The sequence below is a fragment of the Opisthocomus hoazin genome, chromosome 1, assembly GCF_030867145.1.
Source record: "Opisthocomus hoazin isolate bOpiHoa1 chromosome 1, bOpiHoa1.hap1, whole genome shotgun sequence".
Taxonomy (NCBI): domain Eukaryota; kingdom Metazoa; phylum Chordata; class Aves; order Opisthocomiformes; family Opisthocomidae; genus Opisthocomus; species Opisthocomus hoazin.
In genome coordinates, this window is record NC_134414.1 from 86,017,808 (window position 1) to 86,045,185 (window position 27,378).

The following is a 27,378-nucleotide window of genomic DNA, read 5'->3' on the forward strand; positions in this document are numbered from 1 at the left end:
GCTTCTCTATGCGTGCGTTTTGTCGGTCCTACACTGTTCAGTCTTCCCCAGCGGAAATTGGCAAGCAGGCACCTTCCTAGAGGAGTCAGTCCTTTGAGATAAACTGTTTCACAGGGCTGTAAATTCATCAGAGCTTTTTAAATAAAAATAATTTTAAAAAGTGAAAAATTCCGCAAAAGTTTTCTTGTGTTTAATTTCTTGGAATTTTAAAACAAAGGGCATTTTGAAAACAACTCCAGTTTCTGAAGGCAGAAAATAATTTTTTTTACAATCAGTTTTTCATCTAAATCTTTATTCTTTTTTCCTTGTCAGAAATAAATTCCAGACAAACCCCCAAACGCTTGCAAAACCGCGCTAAGGAAACCCCTGGCATCATCAGGCAGTTCCAACAGGCACCAGCCAGCCTTTGATGTCAACCTTTCCCACCGAGGATGGGCGGCCACCGCACCAGCCAGAGCAAGAGGGGGAGCGGAAGGGAGACCCCCGAGCACAGGGGTCTTCTGCTACTGTGCCCTCTGCTTTGCACTCAGGTCGGGGCCTGATCTGCCCATTGTACCAGTTAGCACAACGGGTAAGACGACCTATGTGGGCAAGACTTTGTGTAGGCCTAGTTAGAGCCTGCAGTAACACCGGTCTGGCACACCGAATGTAACGTGCGCATACTGGGACCAACAATTTCCTACATTTTGATGTGTAAGAATTCATACTGGTCTTGTGAGCACAGTTCTGAAATGCTGGCAACCCCAACAAAAAAGAGACCTTCTGATGTAGGGAATCGGTTGGAAGTATTGGATGAGGGAAGAGCCGCGACAACTGATGTATCGAGTAAGCAGAAGCTGTGCTTACTTAGTTAAAAAGTTGATTAAATCAATGATCCTTTTGGATAGCAGTGAAAATTAAATAAAAAATATTTCACGGCGTTAGAGCTCTAGTGCCTGAGTGTAGATGCAGTGCATATAGATCGTGTGAATTGTAATGAGTACATTTGTATTTTCAGTAAATTTTGCTCTCAAGAAGGGAGTAGTTTATTTACGTGTCATGGGAGATCCTGAAATAATAAAGGGCAGATATTCTGAAAGACTTTGTCAAAGTACAGATACGTGAATCGCTGGTTCTCTGTTTTTTTGTTGTTGCAACACATCTGCATTAGAAAGTGTTGCTACTCTCATGCATAAAGGCTCGTCGTAGATAAAGTGTTCGCGATACCCAGAGAAATGCGTGAACCTCAGGACCATTCTGACGACTTTTGCAGGTTCTGTGGTTAGCCGTTGCATTCCTGAAGGCAACTCGAAAGGTCGGGCAGGCTCATCTTAAGCTGGGAAGGTCCAAGTAGGCCATTTCACTTCATCTCGTAGCCTGGCCCATCATCTCTGCTTCGGTAGAAAGGGTAAGTCCATGCACCGGGAATCCTCTGGGGTAGTTGCACGCTGCTGACGGCACCAGCAGCAGCGAGGGGGCTGTAGGGTGCCCCAGAGTCCCTGCAGAGACACGAAGCCCCTTGGGGATATTCCAAGGGCTGGGAGCAAAACCACGGCTTGCACGTGGGTGGTCCCCACCTGCTTTGGCATGGATTTGAGGGAGTTTCCGTGAGGAGGTGGTCATCAAGCCTCCTCGCTGCCCTTATTTGCAGTCTAGGACATGCATGTGTGAAGGCAGCTGTTTCATCGTTCTTGTTCCTGAGGATAAAAAGAGGTCCTTTGTCCTCCTTAGAGGGAAAATAATACAATAATTTTATCAGAAAATGCTGTCATGTCTTTTGGGGGGGCAATGGAAATGTTGCCCTTCTGTGTGAAGTGGCAAAGCGGAGTTAGGTCCGCCTGGTGCAGGCCTCTCTACCACAATTGGGTGTCGTTGCTGTTTGCCCCGGGCTAGGAGAGAAATAGTCCTGTCGCCTGGCTGTTGCTATGGGAACTTTTTCAGAGTCCTTGCAACTCTTCTTTTGGGGCTGTTGAAACAATGAAGAATATTGAGCACAAGAGTATCAACCGTCATCCAAAGCATTTTAATAAATACCAAGTTTTATTTAAAACTGCACCACCATCAGCTCTTGCCAGCCCTTGTCTAATTACTGTTGCAGCAAATACGGTGGCTTTCCAAACACTCCGCTGAAGCTCCCCACAGCTCTGTTGCTCATCCATGTGGGTCACCTACCGAGTTAACATTCTGCCTTGCGGTAAAGCAAATTCCATGTGTGTTTCCTCACGATGGTGCAATTAATTTATTTACTCAAGCAATTCGCTGAAACATTAGAATAGAAAGGCATATGGTGTGGACTGCTTGCACAAGTCAGAGTCAATTTGTTACCTTCAGCACTGGTAATTTATTATATTTGATGCCTCACGATTCGCTTTTGTGCCCAACTCTGATCTGTAATGCATTTACCTTAAGAGACTTGGACTTCAGGCACACACACGTATTCTATTAAGGCACATATGATTTCTTGATGCGGTTATTCCTTTACCTTAATTCTTAATACTATGTGGGCCACATTTTCAACAGCCTACATCCAGATAGCTACTGCAGCACAAAAGTCATGACATCCCTATGGACAAAAGCTGCTCATTTTACAAACATGAATCAGTCACATGTTTAAATTAGGGCATTTTTTGGTTTTCACTCAAGGGGAAATCGAAATTTTTTAAAATTATTTTTCCAGAATCCACCCAGTATGACAAGTCTGTGGGAATTTTATAACTGTTTCTTCTTAAGGTTAGAATTAGTAATGTATCTTTAATTTTACGCAATAACATGAGCACGCCTAGTGACCTCATCACAGTACTGGCCTGTTGCACTAAAACAGAACAAATTTTCATTATTAGATTCGGGGAGTAGCAAAGAGGAAGAGAGTTTTTTGATTTTAATTTTAACCTCTCCTTAAGAAAGCTTTCTTCTCTTAGAAAATGGAGAAAGAAGGACTAATTCACGATCTAGATGGTAAAAGGAAACCATCAGAGAGAAGTGTTGAATGTGAAATCACGCTGTTGCTAACCACAGTTTCAGAGGTGCGGACATGAAAAAGGAATTCACATTACCAGAATCAAAATGTGTGTGATTCTTCTTTAAAAAAATGAGTAAAAATGGAAAGCTCTGTATTAGTACCGTTTCTGTGAGTTTGAGCTTAAATGCAGAGTGCGTGGTTTTACGCCGGTGAGTATTTGAGAAAACACTGTTACCAGCTGCCGGGCTGCAGTCTCCTAGGCTCGTGTGAAGGGCTGCTCCGAGGATTCGGAAATTACATCCCTCGATTTGCATAGGTGTGCACACTGTGCTGTTCCTTGGCTTCCTGCCATCCTTCAATTCAGGGAGGGAATGAAGAGCACGGGACTCTTCCCGCCCGTCGTTTCCGAGGGAGAGCCCTTACCCTCGACGCATCTGTCCGCTCTGGAGCGGTGAAGCCGAACGCCTGCTTGGGTCGCGGCGGTGTGATCCCGCTCGGAGGGAAGGTAAAGCTGAAGTTCGCCTGCTAGAGGCGAACAGGCTGAGGGCTGTGGTTGCGTGGAGAGCAAGGCCAGATGGCGTTCTGCTTCAGAGAGGTCCCACGACCTGAGAAACAGTATGTCTGCTGCCACAACTGCTCGAGGTGGCCAAGTTACTCCCCCGCCACCCCGTGCAGCCAATGCACAGTTCAGTCAAGCCCTTCTGCAGTGTACAGTAACATAGAAATCCTAATAGTGCCACAAAAAAAAAAAGCCGTGTGGTTGTAAACCTGCCCACACTTCCGCTAGCATGCCTCCTTCGACAGCCCTCCTCTCCCCACTTCTGCTGGGACACCAGATGTCCCAAGCAACTGGGAAGGGTTGGATCTCTGCTGGACCACCACCTGGCCGAAGAGAGGAGAAAGCGGAGGCTGGCTGGCACCCTGAGGGGACGGGGTCAGGTCAGAACTACCTTAGAGGGGCAGAGCAAAGAGAAAATGAAACTCGATTCACAGTTTCAGCTCAGCTGCACGCGTTTTGTTCTGTCAAAGATGAACAACTCTCTTCCGGCCCAGAGCCTCAGCCCGACGGGCTCTGCTCACAGGGTTTAGCTGAAACAAAATCCAACACGTCTGCTGGGGGGGGCAGAGAGGGAATGATCCGTGAGGCCAAGTTCTAAATAAAACCCCCGCTCCGGTGTCAGCACGGTTGCTGCTGCGAAGTCACACAGCAAACGAACGTTTTCCATCCTGAAGTTTTTGTTCTAAAGATGATAAGGATATTTTCCAGGATCAAGGAGCAGGAGAGGTAGGGGTGATTTCAGGGTGGTGTTTTCATAAGCGTGGCTCCGGCTAACCTCACCAGCAAAAGTCCCGTCCACTGCAGCAGAAAGTAAGTCAAACCAGTGCCAAGTGTTTTTTAAAATCCCACTTAGGCTTCCATTTTATTTCTATCAGTATTGATAGCAGCTGCTCGCATATTTATTTTTTATTGCAAAATTGTCCTTTCGTCCTTTGCATACTGCTTTTTTGTTTTTTTACCAGCAGTAAGAGCTCCCTACCCCATCTAATCCTGTTCCTCATCATTTCTAACTTTCATAGCAATGGATTCTCCTTACACAAGCAAGATCAGCACATTTTTCAGAGTTCATCTATATTTATTGTTACTGGATTTTTTTCATCTCTGTTAAAACAATGTTTTGAAGTACATTCAAAATGCAATTGGAAAACATGTTGGGAAGTGTAGGCACACTCTCAGAATGGCATTTAAAAATGTGGTAACTTACAAAACTGTTTTTATAAATTCCGAGAAAATGAAAAAAAAATGATTTGTCAGTGAATTTCACACTAACCACGTTATGATCTCCAGTTGTTGAACACATACCTAACAGCTCTACAGACAATTATTTTTCATACTGTAACTCTCCTTCCAGCAGTAGTGGACAGCAAATTCAAAGTTCACATTTTTTCCGAGCTGGAGGACCTTCTTGCTGTAAGGCTCTGGAGTCCCCGAATAGCTCAAATTACTGGTATTTCTTTTGCTACACTCTGTTAGTACTTTTGAGTCAGCAAAACAGGAAGTGTCAAGGGGTTGTTGAGGTATGGTCCAGGTATAATAAAGGGGTAGAAACAAATTCTCATCTGTTGTGTGTATTAAGAAATCTCTGTTGGATTCAGGATACACTGCTAAAACTGAACAACATTTCAGGTATTCGCCAGATATAAGAGAGATTACGGTTCAGAGAGCAAACTAATTCAAGGGCAGACAGATATGTTCTAAAAGTAAAATACACAGAGGAAAATCTTCCCTCAACTACCAGACTGCATTATCTAGGCTTAGGTTTGCAAAGAGCAGGTTTTTATGATGATCTAAATGCACAAGAGATCACCAGGCAAAGCAACTTTTCCAGATGAATCTGTACTTGAGGGTTAACAGGGTACTGTAGATCTCACAGAAAGAGTTTAAATTGTAGTTTTGGCTCAGATTCACTCATATAGTTGTCTCACAATTAACATGAAGTCTCTCTACCAGAGGCAAATAAAGCAGACTTACATTGGACTGAGATCATAATTTGGCTTGTGGTCTCCTATTTAGACTAGCCTGGAGGTTTGCTTTGAATAAAAAGAACCGAGAAATTATTAAGGAGAACAAAAACATAATTAACAATAACCATAACAAAAAATACTATTTTTTTAGGAAACAGAGAAGTTTGCAGTGTCCACAGTCCTGGAGTTTAAATGATGAAGTTATATATCTGCATATGAATAATATTTTGCAAAGAAATAAATAGCATCCACACTGCTCTGTCAGTCATCTGGACTATGGATCAGCCATCCATAGTCTGTACCTGATACCATTTCTTAAGCAGCTTTGTATTTGAGGAAATAGCAGTATCTCAGCTAGGCCAAAGGCAAATCTCTAAAGATCTGAACTTGTAGTGGTTATTAAAAATGCATAAAAGCAAAAGTTTGGGTTAATGTTTTCACTTGCAAGTAAATATTTACTTAATATTTGCTAGTCATTTCAAGTGCAGATGAAGATCCACCTTTGTTAAAAACCTTTGATTTCTGTGACATGAATTTGGTACTATCATCACGTTTGGTCTGTTCAGCTATCACGGCAAGAGATGTCTTCTCTTTTCTAGATGTCCTCTTGCAGCCATAGAATTGATCATTGACAGTTCTGAAGTTGCTGCAGGGAAAATATCCTATTGCTTTTTTCCCATTTTCTGTTTAGGAGCCTCCAGAAACAGATGGCAACACTAAGGAACTGAGGACAAGATAGTCAGTCCTTCCTGCACTCCAGAACAGCAGTTCTCTATTCCAATGGCCATCTCATTAGATCATCATCCTCAGTGAGCAAAGGTAAAGTATTCACAGGTTAGTTAAGATGCACTCCTGCATGCACAGAAGACAGATCAAGGACTTCCACTGCTGCTCATTGCCGGTGAGACCTGTAAAGGATTTAAGCTCAGCTTCCAGTACTCATTAGGCATCTACCTTTCGTTTCTTGCAGGGCGTGTGTTAAAACAGAAGAACAAAATAGAAATTCCCAAAGGGACATTCAGACACCAAAGCACAGGCTGTGAACGCTAATGCTACACTGGCACCTAACTCAGACCTCTACAGAGATACCTAAACTTGGAGAGAGGCAGGACTTCAGCATGTCCTGTTTGGCAGCTTAAGCATCCTTGCACCTACCCCGTTGTCTGGGTGATTCCCACTCCCAGGCCCTTAGCTGTTCCTAAGTACTGTGAAACTTCAGCATAAAATTTTTGGCTTTTTGTTTATATTCTAAGAGTCACCCGAGCATCGTCGTGATTAAGCCCCTTTGAGAGCTGAGTTGACCATCTCTAGGGTGCATCTAAACTCTCGAGCAGATACATGCCTTATGATATGACCCACAGTCCTGCCCTGCACAGCATCCAGACCAGTGGATCTGTTAGAGCACTCCATGGCTGTCTCCCCAGCCAACGACTCAGGTTTTTTTCTAATTGGATATCTGGTTGGGGGAAGGGAGAATAATATGCTTTTAGGTCTCATGGCAATATGCTTTTGGGAGGCATCTGAATGTGAAAACTGAGAAGTTATTCTAGATATTTAGATATGCATCCTATCTCTGTTTTCTGTTGCTGAAATCAAGAAAATAGCAACTTTCAGTATATTCAAACAGAAATTTATCGTATTTGTGACATGAGGATAATTCCAATGAATACTGCAAGAAATTCAAGTGCTTTGAGCTTGGCCTCTATGACTTAGCCTCGAGTGCCATATCCAGCTTTGACAGCTTAAATGTGAAATGGATGGCCTCTTGTCCTGCTTTTTTCCTACGTGCCTGATCTAAGATAAAGCTATCACAGAGCTCTGGAGAGAGCCATGTGCAAAGGCGAACAAATACCTGTACATCCAGATGTTTCTTTCAGATCTTATATCTAGTTACTTGGGAGTTACTCTAGCTGGTAAGTTAAATTTGTTTCTGCTGTCCATGTGTAACATTCAGCACAGGAGTAAGAGAACAGGAGTGGGAGAGACGTCCTCACGTTGGTGGGATTATGTCTTTGTTCATCATTGTATCTTTTGATTCAGATTTGCTATTAAGATATTGTCCACTCATGGATCAGGAAGCTCTGCACCCCAGTTGAGGCCCATGGGAACCCCCAAGGGCCAAGTCAGTCTGTAAAGCTCCACCTAAACTGCACTGCAGGTACATTCTACTGTGTATCTGCATTCCTAGATCATGCCATCTGGAGAACCTGCTGGGGTGTGCACAGCTGATTTTAAACGCAGAAGGGGAGACCTGGGAAGCAGAGCGGGATGGTGAGCACGCCCATCTCTCCGAGTACACAGATGGAATGCAGCTGGAGGATACTCATGTACCAGAGCAGTTGGGGTGGTTTTATGAGGTCCATAGTTCACTTGTAGCCTAAATGTCTCAACTTAGGAGGGTTTCTTGTCAAGGTCTTGGTATTCTTGGTCCTCCTCCTGTATGTTATCTTACCTGAAGTAATAAGGCCAGGAGAAACCTGCAGAATGACATGTGAGGCAATGAAGAACCACGTGTCACTAGAAGAGCTCATTCTCTCAGCCTTACCTTCGGTGGCCCTCTGGTTTCCCATTTTCTGTCTTGCAGGAGGGAGTTGCTCTCTGCCATTGTCTCTGTCCTCCTGCATGAACATCTAGCACAGACGTGCCTGCCCCTGCGTGATAATACTGCTGTGAATCTTCCTGGGGTTCTCCAGCCGGAAGGTGGCATTCAGGGTTCCTAGCACAAGCATACAGAAATTCAACTGAAATGACAAAATTCACTCACCTATGGCAATTTAGCCCCAAATAACAATTTCAAATGTGCTTATTCAAAGGCTGTCACTTGAAAACCTAGTAAGTTAAAAGTTCACTTGCTTGTTCAGAAACATCTGTATTTACATCTGTAAAATATTTACGTGGAAAATCTCAAAGGAAAATCCTGGTCCTTTCAATAAAATCCAAGAGATATATCCCCTGCATATTTAAAAGGGAAATATGTAGGATGTTTTCAAAATAATACTACAAACAGCTCAGATCAGTCAGATTGTCTTTACTCCATCTCAACAAAACACTGCAGGTTGATTACAACGTTTCTTTAGGAAAGGCAGGGCAGACATTCCCCAAAATATCTACCTTAATTACGTATTTTCTGAGCTGCAACACTACAGAGTGTAGTTCAATGGTTGCATAAACTCCCCAGTGAGAAATCTGAACAATATTTAATTAGCCCAGTCCTGCTGTGTGATACTCCAAACACCCTGTTTACCCAATTAAGACAAAGGTTGCATGATCTCACAGTTAGTGTCTCTATATACTAAGCCTTGCAGCTGGAAACTGGAAATGTAAAACATCTCTCTTTCTAACTCTTAATTGTGCTATGTCTAAATAACACAAAGCAGATACAGAATAAGAGAATAAGGAATCCTTTTCAAAACACCTGGTTAAAACATCTGCATGACGCAAAGGAGCCTCAGCTGGCAATAGGATTCAGGTTCTATCGCAATAAAATAAGACAAAGGATGTTTCAGATGAGATTTTAGATCTCTAACAATATGCCCAAGAAATGGATCTTCAAAAGAAATCCACTTTCTGCCACAATACAGTATGTGGAACATACCTGAGATGCACATCGTACTAGGAGATGGAAGGAAGGAAGGAACTGCTTAGTGTTCATGTAACTCCCCTCTGCTTGTTCCAATAAAATGTTTTTGTCCTGAATTGAATAAGAGCATAGAGAATATTCAAATAACATGACGCAGCTTTTGCAAAAATTTTTATTTTATTAATGGTGAAATAAGCGTCTCATCCGCAAGATAGTCTTGGAAATGTCTTCTTTCACCCTAGAGATCTTCCCATCTGGCAGGGAGACTGCAGACTGTTGCACTGCTTCGAGGAGCACTGCAGACTGCAGACCTGCTCTTCTGACTCTGGTGGAGTCTCCTGCAGTTTACTCTCCTTTTGCCAAGGGAGGGTTTTTGCTTCAGCCTCCATTTTGATATTATTTCTCCAATAGTGAGCTCCTGATACCCTCACAAAAATTTATAGTAATCTTCTCTAATCATTATTTTAAAGTATGAGATCTTTAAGGCATTTAACTATATGAGTGAAGTACAGTCTTCATTTGCTTACACTGCTCAAAAAGATGTTGAAATGGGAAAATTTGGGGAAAAAAACAGGAAAATTTGAGTCCATTTGATTTTCCAATGAAAAATCACATGATAAAAACCACGAAAATTTCACTTTACATCAAAAAAGTATTTCCAAACAATTCTGTTAGTAACATATGCCTTCTCTTCAGATCACACAGAATTGTGCTTCATGAATGTTTGTATGGAAAATCTCAAAGGAAAATCCTGGTCCTTTCAATAAAATCTAAGAGATTTATCCCCTGCATATTTAAAAGGCAAATATGTAAGATTTTTAAAAAATAATAGACAGCTAAAGAATATTTCAAAAACTGTATACTTTACTTTTTACTTATTGACCGCAGAAGGTAGCTATGATATTAATCTTTACTTTCCAAGAGTTTTCTTAATGTAGATGTGCGTTGTTAGTTGTGTTTTGTCTTACAAGTCCTTCTTTCCCAGTGATGGGGAATGGATGAGGGGGGCGGTGTGCGTGTGTACGTGGGTGTGAACATAGAGTCATCCGCTGCCCGGTCACACTAGTTGAAGTCACTTGTAGTAGGTGGCAAGGCAGCTAAGACTTCAGCGTTGCCATGGCCATAAGCAACACACATGTATTGCTCTAGTCCTTCCTGCCTTATGCAAGTTTCTTTGATCATACCAACATCTCTCTAGAATTACTCATATTCAAAGCCAGAAGCAGTCTGGCAGCATTGAAAAGGTTGGGAGAAACAGCTGAGGCGGGGAGGGGGCTCATTGTCACCAGCATTTGTGGTCTGCGAAAATTGTTTGGCTGATATTTACATTTTTATGAGAGAGACTTAAATCTGTCCCTACTAGGTGGGTGTAACAGTAGTGATGTGTATAGGATTGATGACTAACACTAGGACGATGCAGTAATCCTTAATTTTCACCAAGTCTCTGAAGTGAAGAAGAGCTAACCAGATTATAAAATTTGGTCCCTTCTAAGAATCCAAATGTGCGTACTTTTTAAAGATTTCATTATGCCTTGCTTTTGGTAATTGCGTATCTTGCACTTAGTAGTGTAATAATTAAAGGAAAATTTTTTTAAAAAAAGGATGATTGAAAAATAGCCATCAATGTTAGAGACAAAGTGATCAGCAGACCTCAGATAGTAGGAGGCAAACCAAAATCACACTGGCAATAACTTTTACAACCTCAAGCAAAAACCTATCAAAAAAACTTGTAGGATCGATATCCACTACTCAGCCGTTCGGAGCTAAATTTGAGAAGTGCGGTTAAGCAACTGGTTTCTCTTTTACACACCTAAGGCTGATATTTAGGCAAAGCTAGCAGTTAAAAACTCCAGGCTCAGCTGCTGTCTAAATTGCCTTCACATATATGGCTACATCCATACGGCTACATCCATACTAATAACTTTAACTGTGTCAGGAGAAGTTCCCAGGCACTGGAACTCAAATCATCTGTTCTCTTACACAGTCAGAGTGGTCTTTGGCTTGGTTTGGGTCTGGATCCACCATCGCCATCCCAAACAATTCCCTTGCTTAGTTCAGGACTTTGCACAAACCAGAGACTGTCTCCACATGACAGCATTGGTGTGGATACACGCCTTGGAGGCCAAAAGAGCTTAATGGTATGGATTTGGGTATGGCCGCAGGGTCAAAGGATGGTTCAGGGAACATTTAACTTACTTTTATAGACATGGCCTAGGTATATGGGAGGGAAATTCCAATGGAAATATCGCATCGGTTTCTGCTTTGAAGCATGCAGAAATTTGCACCCAGTTCCTGGCTGTGTTCAGAAACTGGTGGATTGATCTGGTGAAGAGAAGCGTCCCCCAACCCTAGACCAAATATTTTCCCAGGAGTGGAGAAGACTTGAGTCTTCGTGCCCTGTAATGCGCGTAGCTTGTTCCAAAGGTTCCAGCCGTCTCAAAGAACTGATTGTTAGTTGAAGGGACATTGGGCCTCAGACTAGCTGGCTTGTTGTCACTGCACAAAGAATGGAAGTGAAAAATAAGACCTGAATACATGTTTTCAGTTAAATTTCACTTCCAAATTCAAAATTACTAAACTACTAAAACTTTTTCATACTCAAAAGTAATTTTTGCTCTGTTATTGTCTCGGTACATTTAGTGGAGTCGTGGGAAAGATGCCTTTCAGACAGCTGAGAGGATCTATGCACACAAAGCATTTCTTTTCCTTAAAAAAAGTGGCCTTTTGACTGCATTTTGGCTTCTGAGACCACATATAGTTACAAAAATAAATTGCTTTCCTTTCAAAAATGTTGAGTGCTCTTGAATCCTACTACAGTCATGTTCCCACATATTAAAAATGCTAGGCTGGAAGAATTTCTAAGCACCGTTTAGTAGACAAAAGCCTAAAGGTTTTGTTTACAGGCTTTTTCACAGAAGAATAATCAAACTCTGTGGAGAGCTGCTACTCCACTTACTTGCTAGCCTTATTTTGACAGGCTTTGCTAATCTGCCCTACTTTGAAAGGGGTGGGTTGATGTGGAAGCCAAAAAAGTGAAATCATATTTACTGTCAAAAAAGTATGTGTATTTTAAGCTTTCATCTGCCACTAGCAAGTAATCAAAGATGGCAGTGGTAGCAGCCCTTGTAGTTAACCCAGCGCGTGTTCATTAAACGGCAGGGGGTACCCAGAGTGTTTATTTCAGTAAAAACAATTAAGTGTATATATATTTTTTTCAGTGTTAATGATTCCCTGTTGACAGAGCTGAAAAAGGAGTGCTTCTTGAGTTTCCAAGAGTGATTATTAAAGAGAAATAACTGTCAGTCTTTTAGTTTGGGTGAATGCCAAGCAGACGAAAGGTGACAAAATAGGGGGAAAGAGAAAAGAAAGAATATTCAGGGCTCATTATCAACACGCTCTGTCTTTTTTATTTTTTTTGCATTGTCACAAATGAGCTTTACAGCTTTCCCTTTGTTAGCAAACCACCGGTCGTAATACAGTTAATTTTCCATTACATCACAGTGTTGTTCCACGTACGCCTGAGATGACTTCTGTTTCCTAATTTCTTTCTTGGAATCATTCATCATTTTCTTTATAAAATATTACCTCATGTACTGCTGTTTCTCAAGCTTGTCCCCCATCTGTGGAGGATTTTGCTTGCACTCCAGCTAGCTGTTTCAGAAAAAAAAAAAAAAGAAAGGAATTTTCAGGCTCTCCAAGGCTGTAGAGAAAAAAAAAACAAACTGTCATGGTGCCAGCGCACCATATTCTCTGGAAACTGTGGTTGTTAGGACCCAGACCGGGAACTGGGTCCACAAAAGATGAGAAGAAAGAGGCCCTGCTCCTAGTGTTGTTTTATAAATGAAAAAAAATTCAAATGAATGAATGAATGAATTCATGGCCCTGCAAAGGTGTGGCGCACTTGCAGGTTGGCTCATCCTGTTACTCAGAGTTAGTAAATGTTCATGCGTCGAGTCTTTCATATTGCTGCAGACGAAGTTCTGCTGGCTCATCACGATTGTTATCTCTACTGGAAAGCAAGCAAACCTCTCATCTGTGTGAGATTTGATGTGACATTCTGTGTTTTAGCCAATTCCAGCTGGCTGCTCCAAAAAGGCAGGCAATGTTTCGTAGGTACCACAGCTATTTCTCTTTCTGCAGTCCCCTGAAGCAGTAGCTGTGGGCCTGTACTTTAAGCTGTGAGGTAAGGAATCGTAAATTCATATTCTATTATACACAGATTTTTTTACCACCTCTTTTGCCAGCTTTGTGGTAATCCAGCTGGAGTAGATGATGTGACTAAATGACTCCTCTCTTTCTCTCTCTCTTTTGACAGTCTCCCCTCTCTGATACATTTCTGATTGCATTGTCTGTATTTCTCTGAACTTCATAATCTGTTTTAGAGCCTAAATTACAAACCCCAGCCGTACAAACACCATTCCTCTCTGTCTTGCTCATTCCTACCTTAAAAACGAGTCAAGGAAAGTTTGCAGAAGATCATTTTAGGCAGAAATGAGAAGGCATGCAGAATAAAAATCCTTTGCTAGCATAAATTTCAACTGCAATCTGTTTATTTCAGTAGAATTATGGCTGAGGATCAGCTTCCTGGTAGATCACGTTCATTCACCCTTTCAAGCAGATGCATAAGACACGTATCTTGCATGATCACCCTGTCATGGGGTGACTATACTATAACCTGCAGTAGAAACCAAAACAGACCGAGGAATATACTCTCCATTGGCTCATGTCAAAAAGAAAAGGTGGTGTGAATCTAAAGACAAATGGACATAAGCAGCTATCACCCAAGGGGACAATATAAAAACGTTATTTCTGTAGTTTGGTTACATGCAGTCATCAGGTAAAAAGTAGAAGATTTAGGATTTGAAAAGAGTTACTACCCTTTTTAGTGGTGGATGAAAACTTCTGACTGGCATGTAACATTTATTGTCTGTAATTATGAAAAGATGGCTTATTTAATTTGTACGGTATAAAGTGTATCTTGTGATATAAAATATTATGACCTGCACATTAAATTGCTTTCTTAATTCATAGAAACTGCTTCAGCTCTTGCCATTGCCACACATTTTTGCTGTGGTGGTGAATTAGTTCCAGGGGTAGGTTTTGGTCCTAGCAGTATGCGTGAGATCACGTGGAAACCAGGACTGCCCTGTCCTCCAAAACACACAGTTTCGTAAAATGGTTCTAGCTGGGAATTTTGCTTTTGTCTGAGCCACCAAGAGTGCAAAAGGTTCAGCTTGACCTTTTTCTGGGCCAAGAGTGACGTGCTCAACTGTTGCGCAGCCATCCTTCACTGAGGATCGTCAGATAAACGAATAATTCTGCCTCGCTTTGTGCCCCCGAGGAGCGAGTAGGCCCCGGCGAGGTTGCTGCCGTGTCGGCTGGGGCAGCGCGAACAGCCAAGCCAGGGGTCTGGGGAAGTTTCTCTGTCACCGTTTCCTGGTGCTGCCCTTGTTACCTGGCGTACCTCCTCCTAAGCAAAAGCTGCGCCGCCATATGATTTTGTTTTGCTGGAAGGAAATCCGTCAAACCTACCCCACCTTAAGATAATAATTTCCTCACAGCTAGTCATCACCTCAAGGCTGACACAACAGAGATGTGGAAAGCCATCACCCTGTTGGTGGAAACAGCCTGACTGTGTGCAAATCCCCGGCTGAGCTGCAACTGAGCCGTAAAAAGGTGAGGGTCGTTCTGCGAATTGGCTGAGAAAAGAACCTGCTACTGCCTGGAACCACGCTAATAAGGTTTTGAGTGTCCTAATGTGGTTGTAATTCATTCCAATCTTTTCAGTCTGGAATCTGGAATCTGGGTTTTTACAACGTATCGATTCTTTGAATGCTCGCGTTAGAGAATAAAGTTCCCACATGTACGCGTTGGGCCGAATCCCAATGCCACACTGACGTAAATTCATAGTAGCTCTAGTTATGTCAGTAGTGACTTCAGAGTTCAGCAGCTTTATTACAGCTTCTGGACTCTGTAATGGTATTTTGATTTTTAAAAAGTATTTCTGGTCTGACAAGGTCAGAAATATACAGTGAGAGTAAAAATAGCATATAGCGATTTAAATAAAATGTAAACTCTATTTTATTAAACTTTGAAATGTAATATCCTGGATACAATAGAAACTAAGTCAGTCCCATTTGAAAAAAAAAAAAAAAAAAAAAAAAAAACATGAACAGAGCTGACCCTCACTTTTCATTTACTTTAACATTCTTTGTGAAGTGAAAAACCCTAATAGTACTTGATTCAAAGTGTTTCCTTGTAAAAAACTGATTACATATCTGTTTAACAGGTTCCATCTCCTTATATTTTATCTGCTGCACTGCCTTTTTGATATAGTTTAAAAATGCAGTAACTAAATTTAGTGAGTAATGCAATAGTCAAAAATAATTATTGACAAAGAATGGCCTTTAGCTAAAGCCAGAATTCTTTGCACTGGTGAAACAAGGTATATTAAATGCTCTAGATGAAGCAGGCTTACTTTTTATTATTATTATTTACTTTAGGCTTGCAATAAAATTTCGTATACTCTGAAGACAATGGGAGGTTTCCTATTCTCTTTGATAATGCTAGTATTGGATATTTGCTTTCCGATTTAGGATATGGGATGTTAGTGATATATCGTGACTCAGCCTGTTGCTTAATGAATAAAATTTTGTCTTCTGTGCTTTACGCTTCCCTGAGCTGCCCTGCCCCTCTATCTAAAGCAGGTTCAAATGACACATCTGTGGGCCAGTCTGCATTATGCCAAAATATTAGCATATTTTGGCTGCATATATATTCTTCCCTAGGCATCTGCAGTAGGCTGCTGTCACTGGACGCAGTGAGGTTTCCATCTGATCCGGACTTCGCATTCTTATCTTCTCTCACACCCTCTGCTTTTAAACAAGAGAGAATACCTGGCAATCCGCCTTGGAGCGAGCACTGCGACGTCTCTGCAGGGAGACCATGCACTTCTGGGGCGCTCATGCCTTGCGCTCACAAGGGGTGGATTGTTCACCTTACACCATGGGCTTGGGCTCCACTTATAATGCACATCTGTGCTTTTGTAGGGAAGCGCTCTTTGTTTTGTCCAAGTTTTCCTTAGAACTTGTTCACAAGTTGTCAGGCTATGTGCAGTCCAAAATGGCAATAAAGGGAGTCTCTGTTACCAAGAAAGGGAGAAGATTTTGGATTTTCACAGTTTTTCACATCCTCCTCAGTCATAATTGGGAGAGAGGCATTTGCAGTGACATAACCACATTAATTAAATTATTATTGTGGTAACAAACTTTCAGAATGAGAGTTTACACTGACTGTTTGTGCAACATTTAGCATTCTAGCTCTATTCTGTTTTTTATGGAAAATAATGTTTTCTCACATCGCACAAGCCCTGCAATTAGGATTGATTTTAAGGAGATCATTTCTTAGCTCCCAGCTAGGCCGTGACATTTGGTTATTAGAAAAGGAACTATCTCTAGATGCGGCTCTCCTGGTCCAAGACACAACTTTGCACCAGTCCTTAGAGCACCTACCTTGCTCTGCTTCTTAGACGGTTTGATTTACTAAGTACACTTTCTTAAGGATTTTTTTCCCCCTTGCCTTGTTTGGGCCTTTATTCTTTTCCATTGTGTCAATCATAGCACAGTGCCAAAACCTGACCCGGAGATTAGGCAAACAGAGAAACTTCAAAACATGTCGAGTCTGACTGTGGAGCCTCTCGTACGCAGGGCTATGCTGAAGCAAGGAAATGCTTCAAAGTGTGCTCTGTTTTCACTCTCCTCTAGTGCTGAGTGTTAAACGTTTCTTTTTCTCTTTTCTTTCTTCCTCCTTTCCCTGTGCTGTATCATTAGTGCTAACTCTGTTTGATCTGTGAGAGCAGATTTCCTGCTTCTGCCTACAATGCACTTGAGAACCTTTTTACCAGAGCCAGTAAGAATGCTCTTGCACTAAGGAGAAAAAAATAAAGAGTAAGAATGTGATTTGTTTTTATGTAGTACTTGCATATACAAAATGCAGCAAGCCAAGGTATTAGACACACCAAGAGATACCACGGGAAGCTCCTCCCGCTGTGTTTCCCCAGAGGTCACAGCTCGGAGCTGAGAGCTATGCAGAACCAAACTCTAAAATTCTGCTGCTGCTCTGTGTGAACTGGCCTTGAAAGCTGGTCCCCCTGAAGTCTGGACATCTATGGCCATCATGTAAAGGATAGTTTGTTTTTTCTCTTCGTTAAGAAGTGTTGGTGATTTCACACAAGGAAGAGGGGACGCTGGCATTGCAGTTGTGCTCTTTCATTTCAGGACACAACTCTTTTCATTCTTCAGCGTTTTGGGGGCTCTTGTGAAGTGTATCTGTGATACTTGAATGCTCAAAGGTTGTAGCCAGCTTCTATTGCACAAGGGTGGCTCAGCACCGTTTCATGATTCCTGTGTGTTTGCAGAGAGTAAAAATCATCTTCCAGTATGAACTGCTATGCTGTGGGTAGAAGGTGGGGTCTGTCTCTTTTCACTTCAGGTGTCTACGTCTGAGCTAGTCACCATAAGCTTCCTTTAAAGTCAGTGCAAAAAGAGAGGCAGTTCTAGACAATAATGTTGATACCTACACTAGGATGAGGTGAGTCACACTCTCGAAATGATAATATTTCTCGCTAACCATAAAGGAAATCCGTACAGCGGCTCAGTCATAAATACCTGCATTTGGTCAAATAAATCTCACCCACAGTGTCCTGTTTCTATACTGCACAATGTTGACACAGAAACAATGTTCATTTGAGCAAAATCTGTTTGTTCTTCGGGACTCACAACATCAGGAAGCAAGGAGTGTAAGGCAGGGGAGGGAGAAACGCGTCTGTGGCTGTTCTGCTTCTGCCACCCAAACCTGCTCTGAGCTGTCTTCTACCTATGTCATACTGCACTGTGCAGCACCAGTGTGCCTTTTATTGCAGAATGTGCACAGAAGTAATGCATCATTTCACATGTCAAGATTTTATTTTCACTTGTTAAAATTTTTACCAAAAACATTAGCTGAACTTTATTTCAGTGGAATTTTCTTGGGATGTTTCACCTAACATAACTTCTTCTTTCCCAAGAGTGAAATATGAAGGGATCTCTTCGTTTTTTCCATTTTAGATATGTTCTTATCTGAGTTTCCTTGAAGTCCATTGCAATTCCATGCTGTGGAGAAGTGGCTTAAAAATGTGTCATGGAGACGGGCCTAGGAGACCTCTCTGATTATTCCAACAAGATGCTGATCCAGCTTGGCTACTTGAAAACTCACAGACCTTCACTGTAGAATATGCATGTACAGAGGAGTGTAGCATAAGTACCTTCCCAGCAACTCGGGTTTTTCCGCTGTCAACACCTACTACCACTGCTGTGATGCTTAATGTTGAAACTAAGAGTAAGAGTTGTCTCTTGTGCTTATCATACCTCTGTGCTTCCGGTAACTAACTTGGTGGAGGAAGGTGGAAACTTGATTAAATGCAGAGGGTGAGAAACGCAGATAGTTAAGAACAAAGAAAAAGAAGGATGTGGGGCAAGAAGAAAAAAACTCTGTGGAGACACCAGGAACAGGAATAGGCGGATAGCAAGTGGAGATGTAACTGAAGGATGGGTAGCTGGATGCACAAACCAGGTAAAAATGGGCAAAAAAGGGAAAAATGAAGGGCAGGTGTATGTCATAGCCTGAGGCAGGGGGCAGAAGAGAAAGCGGGGGGGTGAGGGGGTGGGCAGGGGCTAAGGGGAAGGGAGAGAAGCGTCTCAGATGCCTAGAGCCACAGAACCTGAGCATGTCTCTGGCCACCAAGCGTAAGCACGACCCAAACATTTTTCTAAGGGATGATTCGGATCTGTAATTAGACCACATCAATAAATACTGTTTATTTTATCTTGGTGATCTGAGGGTAACATTTCAATCTCAAGTTATTTCTGAATATGCACTTTGCACATAAATTTATTCCCTCAGATTTCCTTTTCCTGGCGTGTTACTTGATACAGCAGAATGCAGCAACTAAACCCCTCGTCAGCGCAGAGAACAAGAGCAGACGGGGTTTGTCTGTGCACATCAAAGCATAGAAGTGAAACAGATTCCCATACATTAGATGGAAAAGAGGTGTAGAAACATGCAGATGGAAACTAAGATTACACTAAAAATTCCAACCTATAGATTATTTTGTATATGAAGAAGAAATAGAGGGGGTACATTATTTTTATCTTTCATTCTTTTTGTAAAGGTCCAGTGCAGCGCTTCACAAGTCTCACTTGAACATTTCATTCAACTGAAAGCAAATTCAACTTTACTTCACCCAGCTCTGGTGTCTTTGAAAACTGTCTCAATCTTTCCATTCTAAAAGTACACTACCAACAGAGCCAAACTCTTAGTAATATATTGCATGACTCCAGACAATACATGTATCTTTGATCCAAAAAAAAACGTATAATGGCACTGGTTGAGCTCTTTACTCAGAAATAGAAAAAAGCATTTGCTTTCCTCTTGTGCGGTTTAATGTTACCCTGAATGTTTTCTTGGTTTAGTACAGTGTCTTTCTTCTATTTACTGGAATAAAATATGAAAAAAAAAAAAAAGGCAACCTGCGCTTTTCCCTTTCTTCAGCATTCAAACAAAAACACTACAAAGCTCTCCTCTTACCCAGATGAAAGCTTAGCCTCCTACTTTCACACCTGTATTTCCATTTCCTTCTCCCACCCTGTAAGACACCCCTCTTCCCTTCTTCCTTCATATACCTTGCAGCTGAGCTGTAAATGAGCTCCAGATGCATGAGCTCAGTAACCTCTTTTTCCTAACCTGAAGGCTTCCTAGGAAAAAGCTATTTTCCTAACCGAGCACCGCTGTAGCCATGGTCTGGAGAGTTTCCTATCTCTAGAACAACTGCTACAGAACTACTGGATTTTTACAGAAATCTGCTTGTAGGAAAACAGCGTGTCATCAGTGGCTTGCACACCACCGTCACGAGTACAGCCTGCAGGCACTTCTGAGGGGCTGGAATTGTGCAGGGTATATCATGCAGAAGAGCAGAAGATGAGACGTATCTGGAACCTTGGCAAGGTCTGGAGAAACTCTTTGCAGTCTGGATCTGGGTTGTTTTTTCCTGACTAAAGAGTAGCCACACAACTGCATGCCCTAACTAAAGAGCTGGTGCTGGGCAGCCTGCTACAGTCTCTGAAGAGTGTTTTGAAATTTGCTGCTAGAGAGATGCCAGGAGTATAATTTAGTAGGCTGTTCTTCCACCTAGGTTACTATCAATCTTCAGTCCAGTTCTTCTGTGGGGTGATATAGGAGGACTGTTAACTGTGTCCGTGTTCCAGAATTAAGATTATCATACCTTTAAATGAGTGGCTTTCCTTTTGAAAATGCCTGCTGTGGAAATGACCCTACCACCGCGTAAGCTGATGGCAGAGCTGCAGATTGCAGTGGCATGGGGCATGGCCTTTGGTGCGCTTCTTCGTGGTGCTGAGAGATGGGGTGCCTCGGGACGTGCCCAAGTGGGGCTGAGACACGAAATGGGGGCTGGGGCTGCGGGTGGCCCTGGTGCAGAGGGCCAGCACTGCACGGCAGCGCGGTGTCCCGGCCTCCTGGAAAGCCCTGAGCTGGCTTCTCCGGCCCACGGAGGGTGCCCAGGAAGAGGTTTGTGCCCTGGCATCTGCGAAGAAAACAGCCCTTAAGAGCCAGTGTTAGGAAGGAGGGTTGAAGAGGGGGAAAAATGTCTTTATTTCATAAATGTTCGGTATTGGTTTTCCTTTGTTCCCTCTTCCTCCTCAGCTGTTTGAGCTCTCTGCTTTTTAAGGGGAATTTATTGCACAAATACATCGTTTAGTCATGATCCTTCTCAGGTTGCCAAGGCAGAGGAGATAGAATAACACCACAAGTTGTCCATGTTATTCACGGGATAAATCTCGACTAAAATTTCACATCTATCACCGGTATTTGTAAATGAAGTAAATTTATGTTCAGTAGCAAAAATGAAAGCATGTCTTTGGTTTGAATGTGCTCACCTTTGGGAGCAGAATATTTTTCAGGCAAAAGAGTAGAAGGCAAATCAACTGAATATTTTGAGCAACATTTAAAGGGGCTGAGGAGGTGGATGTAGGAAGCCTGCAGCGTATTAACCTGCCCTCTGTCCTTCAGCAGGACTTAGAGCTGACCTTCCTCTCAGCAGATGAGCCGAGAAAACCAGTATATAGCCAGATGTACACGCATTCCCACTTTAAACTCCGGAAGCTTACAGCTTCCTCTGCTTCCCCTGAAAGTTCCTCCTGTATCTTAATAATCACAGAGGTGACAAAAGCTCTGCTTAATACCAGCTTTGACTGATATAAATTAAGGGAAATGTATTCAGTCCTGGTTCACCTCTGGTCTACTGCAAGTCTTTATTTATTACTGCTCTGTTTCCAAGCTAATAAGTCTTATAAACCAAATTTGATTTTTTAAAATAACCTACGAATCTTAAGATTCAATTGGAAGCTTTTGAAGCTTTACAGCATATAACTGGAGCTGATCTCTTACTCTTTATTCTTTAACCTACAGGTCAAGCAATTATTACTTTCTGTCTCTTACTCTAATTTTGTGCCAGTCTATTTTAGCTTGCTGACTGTTGTGTTGGTGGATTGAGCTATTCTGTAGTTCTACATAATACATTTTTAGTCCAAAGAGTAAAACATTTTTAAATTAAAATGCATGATTTGCTGAAAAAAATGTTAATACAAATATCAATATTTTCCGACTAAATGTAATAAAGCTGTAGTCCAGTCTGATGCTGGTTTCCACAATTCTGACTAGACCTAAAATTAAAGGCACTGGTTTCTGTTGGCTTTAAAACAAAGATCAAAAAATCAAATCCATTTTCTCTATAAACAGGTTCCAAAATTTTTTTTTCAAGACCAAAATAAATCATTATCCTTTTGTGATTTAATTATGTGGCGGTTGTAAATGTGGTCACTTGCATGAAAAAGTGTGATTTAATATGTCTGGCAACCAAAGAAATATGTTTCTGTGCTAAAGCTGCATGGACCTTTGGTAGGGGAAGGACTGGATTAATGGGTAAATTATGTTTATTGTTTTGTAATCTGCTTTTGTTGCCTGACTTTTTAGACAATGGCTGGATTGGAACGTGGTGAGAAGTAGCTGGTGAAAGTTGTGTCACCTGTTCTTTTTCTATTACGGTTCCCTCCTTTTACCCAGTAGGTGCCTTGTGGTGCTGCACAGATGCCTCCTGTGCTGCGGACTGAAACAGAGTAGATGTCTGTGTCTCTTTGTGTCAGGTGCCTGACAGGTCTGGCTTCCAAGCTCTTTATTTCACACCTTCCATCCTTCTTTTGTGTGTGTATGTGTGTGTGTGTACACACACGCATCTGTCTTTACATACATATGCACATATGTATGTATAAAACATGCATGCGTACACTGAATTTGTGTAGGGCTTGGAAAGTGGTACGGTAAATTGCAAGAGCAGAACGTAGAGGGTGAAATGCTCATCCCTGAGATGTTTTGTGACCATTATTTGTTAGAAAAGTAGCCTCACAGTGGGAGAGCCTCTGCTGTGCATAGCAGAGAGGAAAGATTAGCAAGAATAGATGAGCTACTGGTGACAAGAAAAGCAAGATGGTATAATCACTAAGGAGGAATAGAAGGCAACACGGTATTACTTTTTAGCTTGTTCTCATTTGTACTGATCTGTAAATTACACAGTGCCTGAAGGTACGCTGGGTACTCTGTAGACACTTCCCAGAAAGAATACACGAAATAGATATAAACATTGCATAACCAATAGGATTTGCACTGAAGGGATGGTGATATAAAAATAATAACAGCCAGACCATGAGCATACTTAGGCTTCTTGTGATCACGGCTCAAGCTTTTTGCTTGAGGCAAAATCTTTTCAGGGGCAGTGCATGAAATACGGATGTTGAGGAGACAAACGTGTGTAAACGAAGAAGCGGGGTAGAAGTAAGGGATGGGGATGAGCAAAAGTGTCCAGGGCATAGAAAATCAAAATCGTGATAATGAGAAGACAGTCAACTGGAATTACATGAAAACATATTCAAGAAATTGTGGTGAAATCTGAACTGACAAAGAGAAAAATATGTAACCAATGTAATGGCAATCAAAGAGTGGTGCTGGGATGGACCATGTGGCAGAGGACCATTTCCACAGTGGGCTATGTCTTTTCCCACAGGAATTACTATGCTGAATTAAAGGACTGCCTGACCGTAGCTGGACAGGTTGACTAAGCCATGGAGCTTTACTTAGATTTGAGACAAAGGTGAACGTGGTCACTGTGGAGTATGAGGCATGTCACAGAGAAGTGAACAAAAGGCAGAAAAGAAACAGTTGCTAAAATTAGGAGATAAGCGGGAAGTAATTTGAAGTGGTGAAACAGGCAGTGTGTGGTCAAAAGGGAAGTAGATGGGAGAATGTTTGAAAAAATCTGAAGTAATGAGTTCACTGGAAAATTTTTTTTACGTACTATAAATGCATGCAGTGAGACAAAGAAAATAGGAGAAATAAAAGTATATGAATCCAGAGGGAATCTGAACATCACATCACATCTAATCAGATTTGACCAAACCACACTGGAGCTACAAAATTTAGCAGCTAAATGTGAAGACTGACATTTTCAAAGAGACACAAGTAGATGGAGGGGGGGGGGGAAATAAACTGGCTTGTAAAGGGAATCTTGTAAATCGCTGTGGTAGAAACTGTATGTTGCTCAGACTGTTTTGAAATATATTAACCAGTGGCATATGGAGTTTCACACCCTTTACATCGTCCCAGCTCTATAAAAGGATAAGGTGACAGGCAGGTCTCCTGGACAGATTTCCCATCTGCACGAGGACAGTGTGTTTGAACAAGGCTAGTTATCCCATATTCACTCGGCTGTTGGAGATGAAGATGCTCATGAATAGGTGCAGCCAAAGCACATGGTACTTGATCTGCTCCCAGACACCTGATTATCCCCCAGGGACTATTTCAGCCCAGGTGCAAATTAAAGTCTCTGAAAAAGAAGAGTCCCAGAAGACCAGGTGGGCTTTATCTGTCCAGAAGGGCACAAAAGGCTGTTAAAATAACACATCTGTGTTTCTGTCAAGCAGAAGACAATGAGGAAAGCCTTAATCCGTCTTTCAAAAGCAATCAGAATCAAGCCTTGGTAGGAGATCTAAGCAACTCCAGATATTCAAGTACAGTACGTAAACAGAGAAAGATGATATTTATCTGCTGATTTGGGGGAAATAAAGCTTAAGATACTGATGAGATGTATTCAGTTTTAGGCAAATTTTGCTTCCACTTGAAGTACTGGGAGAGTCTTATTCCCTGAAAGGGGATTTAGAATATTAAAAAAACCCAATTAGATCATGAAGGCATAAAAGTCACTGGCAGAACTTTTTAAATGTAACATGAAATGTTAATCTTGGGAATTCAGGAGAGGTTTCTCTGTCTTTGGTCCCAAGAAGCTGTTGGGGAACCAATTCTGAAGTTGTATTTATCCAAATACTGTATTTTCTAATTTTTCTGTAGTCATCAGTCTCCTCAGAACTGAAGTAAAAATCTTTTGCTAGTGCTTCCAGGACTGTTCTTAGATCGTTGTTTCTGCCAGATCTCAACCATGCTTTCTAAAACCACATAGTGGGTTTTTCTGGCCTTTTTGGGGCATGCAGGCTCTTTTCAGTACCCATTCAACAGAAAGGTGAGCTAGATGCTATTTCCAATATTGTAGTGTAAAACCGTCAGCTCAAGTGTACAATGCTTTTGTAAGAGAAGATAAGACTTGGATAAATGTAAACACATTTGAAAACATTGTACCCTTGGGTTTTACTATCGCACTACTTCTTGGGGATAAGCAAGGGCAACGGGTCTCTACATATTCCTTTTACCTAATCTGCTCTGAGTACTGTCTAAGTGATAGCTGCGTACTATCGTAAAGTCCTTGAAAAAAGATGAATGTTAAGTATTGTTCGAGGAAACAAGTAACTCTTGTATTTAGCTTTGGCAGAAACACAAATGCATTTTTAATATCTTTTTGTTTCATCTAAGCCTATTAAGGGAGCTTTTCCTTTTCTGTCTGTTAAAAGTACAGTCTGCATTTTGCATCACGACAACACAAATTCTACAGAAACTTTACAATTAGTGTTAGCTTACCATTGCTGCGAAATCCTGCAGGAGCTGACAGTTCTGCTGCTTCGTGTTGATGGATGGCTCAGCAATTCCAAACAGTATGGGTTCTAAATCTAAAAACGAAACATACAATCAACATGAAACAAGGTTAGTGCCTTGAAATAGATTGTAGCAAACTCTTTAACATTTTCACGATTTTTTTCTTGGTTTTGCGATGTCGTGAGGGACTGCCACCTGGCAGAAGCAGGCTGCAGAAGCCACCATTCTCACTTCACATTCCAGGTGCACAGGCTGCAGAAAGCTCCCTTTGTTCCTTCCTCAAAAGTGAATTAACAGTAGCGGCTTTTGTAGTTCTGACACTGAGTGTGAGGCATAACAAGAAAAAACACGAAATGCCAGTGTAGTCTGAGGCAAAGTTATGCCTTGCAAAGAGATACACATTTTAAAAATATATATGTAATTTAAAAACTAAGCACAGAGATTTAAATAAAAAAATGAAAGTGCCCGTAAACTCAGATTTGCCAGCTAAATTGAAAGAAGTTTACAGATTGGGAAAGAGGGAAGATAAGAGGGAATTAAAGAATAAAACAATCCTCTCTCTTTCTTAAAAATTCTACAGATACACTTTCTGCACTCTGGCGTCTTTTAAGATGCTCAGCTTCTGCGTTCAGATGATCATCAGCTTCTGTCTCGTAGTCTAAACCAATTACACGCATTAAAAATGCAAGGCCAAATCCCGTGCTCTGCTTGCTGGCAGTGCTCTGCTGGCTTCGGTGGCAGCGGGCCAAGGGACGCCATCTGAAGATCCAGCTGGGAGGCAGAGTGCAAGCCCACCAGCCCGCGGCTGGCACCGCGCTACGGCAGCTACACAGCTTCTCTTCACCTCGGAGCCCGCGCCAAGGAACCGCACCTCAGTCTGCGGAAGAGGGTGCGAGTCAGAGGCAGGGAAGCAGCAGCCTCAGCATTCTTATACTCCTTGTCCACCACCGCAAGCTTTTGGGTGCATGCTGCTGCTGAGGATACTGGATGATACCGAAGTACGTGTGTATGTGTATGTGGCATAATGAGGTCTATTTATCTCTTGCCAAATAGTTTCCCTGCACTTGCTAATGTGCTCTAAAGGAGTGACCAAATTATACAGCAAAGCCTTTTTTCTGCTTTCCCCAATCATTACTGAGTTTTAGTAAGTTGTATTACTATGTTGATCGAGTGTAAAAAGGCAAATACAAAATGCCAAAAAAATCACATGCCAAGGACTCTACCTTCCTTTTGGACATCGCTGCAGGTTGATGTCCTCATCGAATAAGGCAACAGGGCTTCTGATGCAGAGCAGGATGAGTGCGTCACAGACCTCTTTATAAAAGGCTAAAGTCAGCAGGCATGTCAAATAGACCAAAGGTGTAAGTGTGCCTGACGGGGCTAAGGATCAGCCAGGACCCTCGGTTCTCCTCCCTGCACCACAGCCACTGCAGGTTTCTCACTCCTCTCTGCCTGAGTTGCTATCAGAGCTTTCAGGAATCTGAAGAGTTACAGAACTGATTTATCACAAACTTGATAATGAACTCATCCAAAGCTGGAAGCTAGAAACAGGGGTGAGCTGGAAACATCACCCATTGCTGTGTCCTGTTTGCTGTGTATGGCTCCAATGGTCACTTTTTCTACCACTAGCTGACACCCACCCAGTCCTTCCTTAGGAACTGAGAGTCATCTACAGGGATGGCACTGCTCTGCTGGCTAACGAACTAATGAACTGCTGTGTGAGTCTAACACAGTAGCAGTAGCCATTTACTTGCCCAGAGACTAAGGCACCCATGCCAAGAATTCTTTTTTTATATAAATTTCAGTTTTTTTAAGTGGCATATGCACGTTCCTGATTTCTCTTCCTAAACCTTAAAGCTTTTTGCACCATTCCCTTCCCTTCCCTCTTCCATATAATGATTCCATGTATTGCCCCATTACTTTGCAGATACAGAACGACTTTGACTTCCATTCTAGAGCAGATTGTATTTAAGCATTCAGGTTTTTAAAGAAACATTGACAGCATTTTCTTTTTAAAATTTTGCTTTTCATTTGAAGAATGAGTGGCAGTGGATTTCTTCAATCTATTTTTTTATCAAGTAAATAAAGTAAATAAACAAATAAACAAGCGGCAATGCAGAACTCCTACACTGAGAGGAGGGAGGAGGGGAGAGAGGGAGAGAGGATGGGAAAGAATTTAGGAACAGAATGAATT

The 27,378-nt window shown here is 41.9% G+C and overlaps 1 long non-coding RNA gene across 1 annotated transcript; it reads right to left on the reverse strand.

Moving 5' to 3' along the window:
* Positions 1-4,744: 4,744 nt before the first annotated feature.
* LOC142363879 (uncharacterized) lies at positions 4,745-25,296 on the reverse strand. Its single transcript, XR_012766021.1, has 4 exons — positions 25,170-25,296; positions 9,057-9,152; positions 8,007-8,177; positions 4,745-6,369 (listed from the first exon to the last, which is right to left on the reverse strand). It is a non-coding gene; the product is annotated as an uncharacterized LOC142363879 (long non-coding RNA).
* Between the last annotated feature and the right edge of the window lie 2,082 nt (positions 25,297-27,378).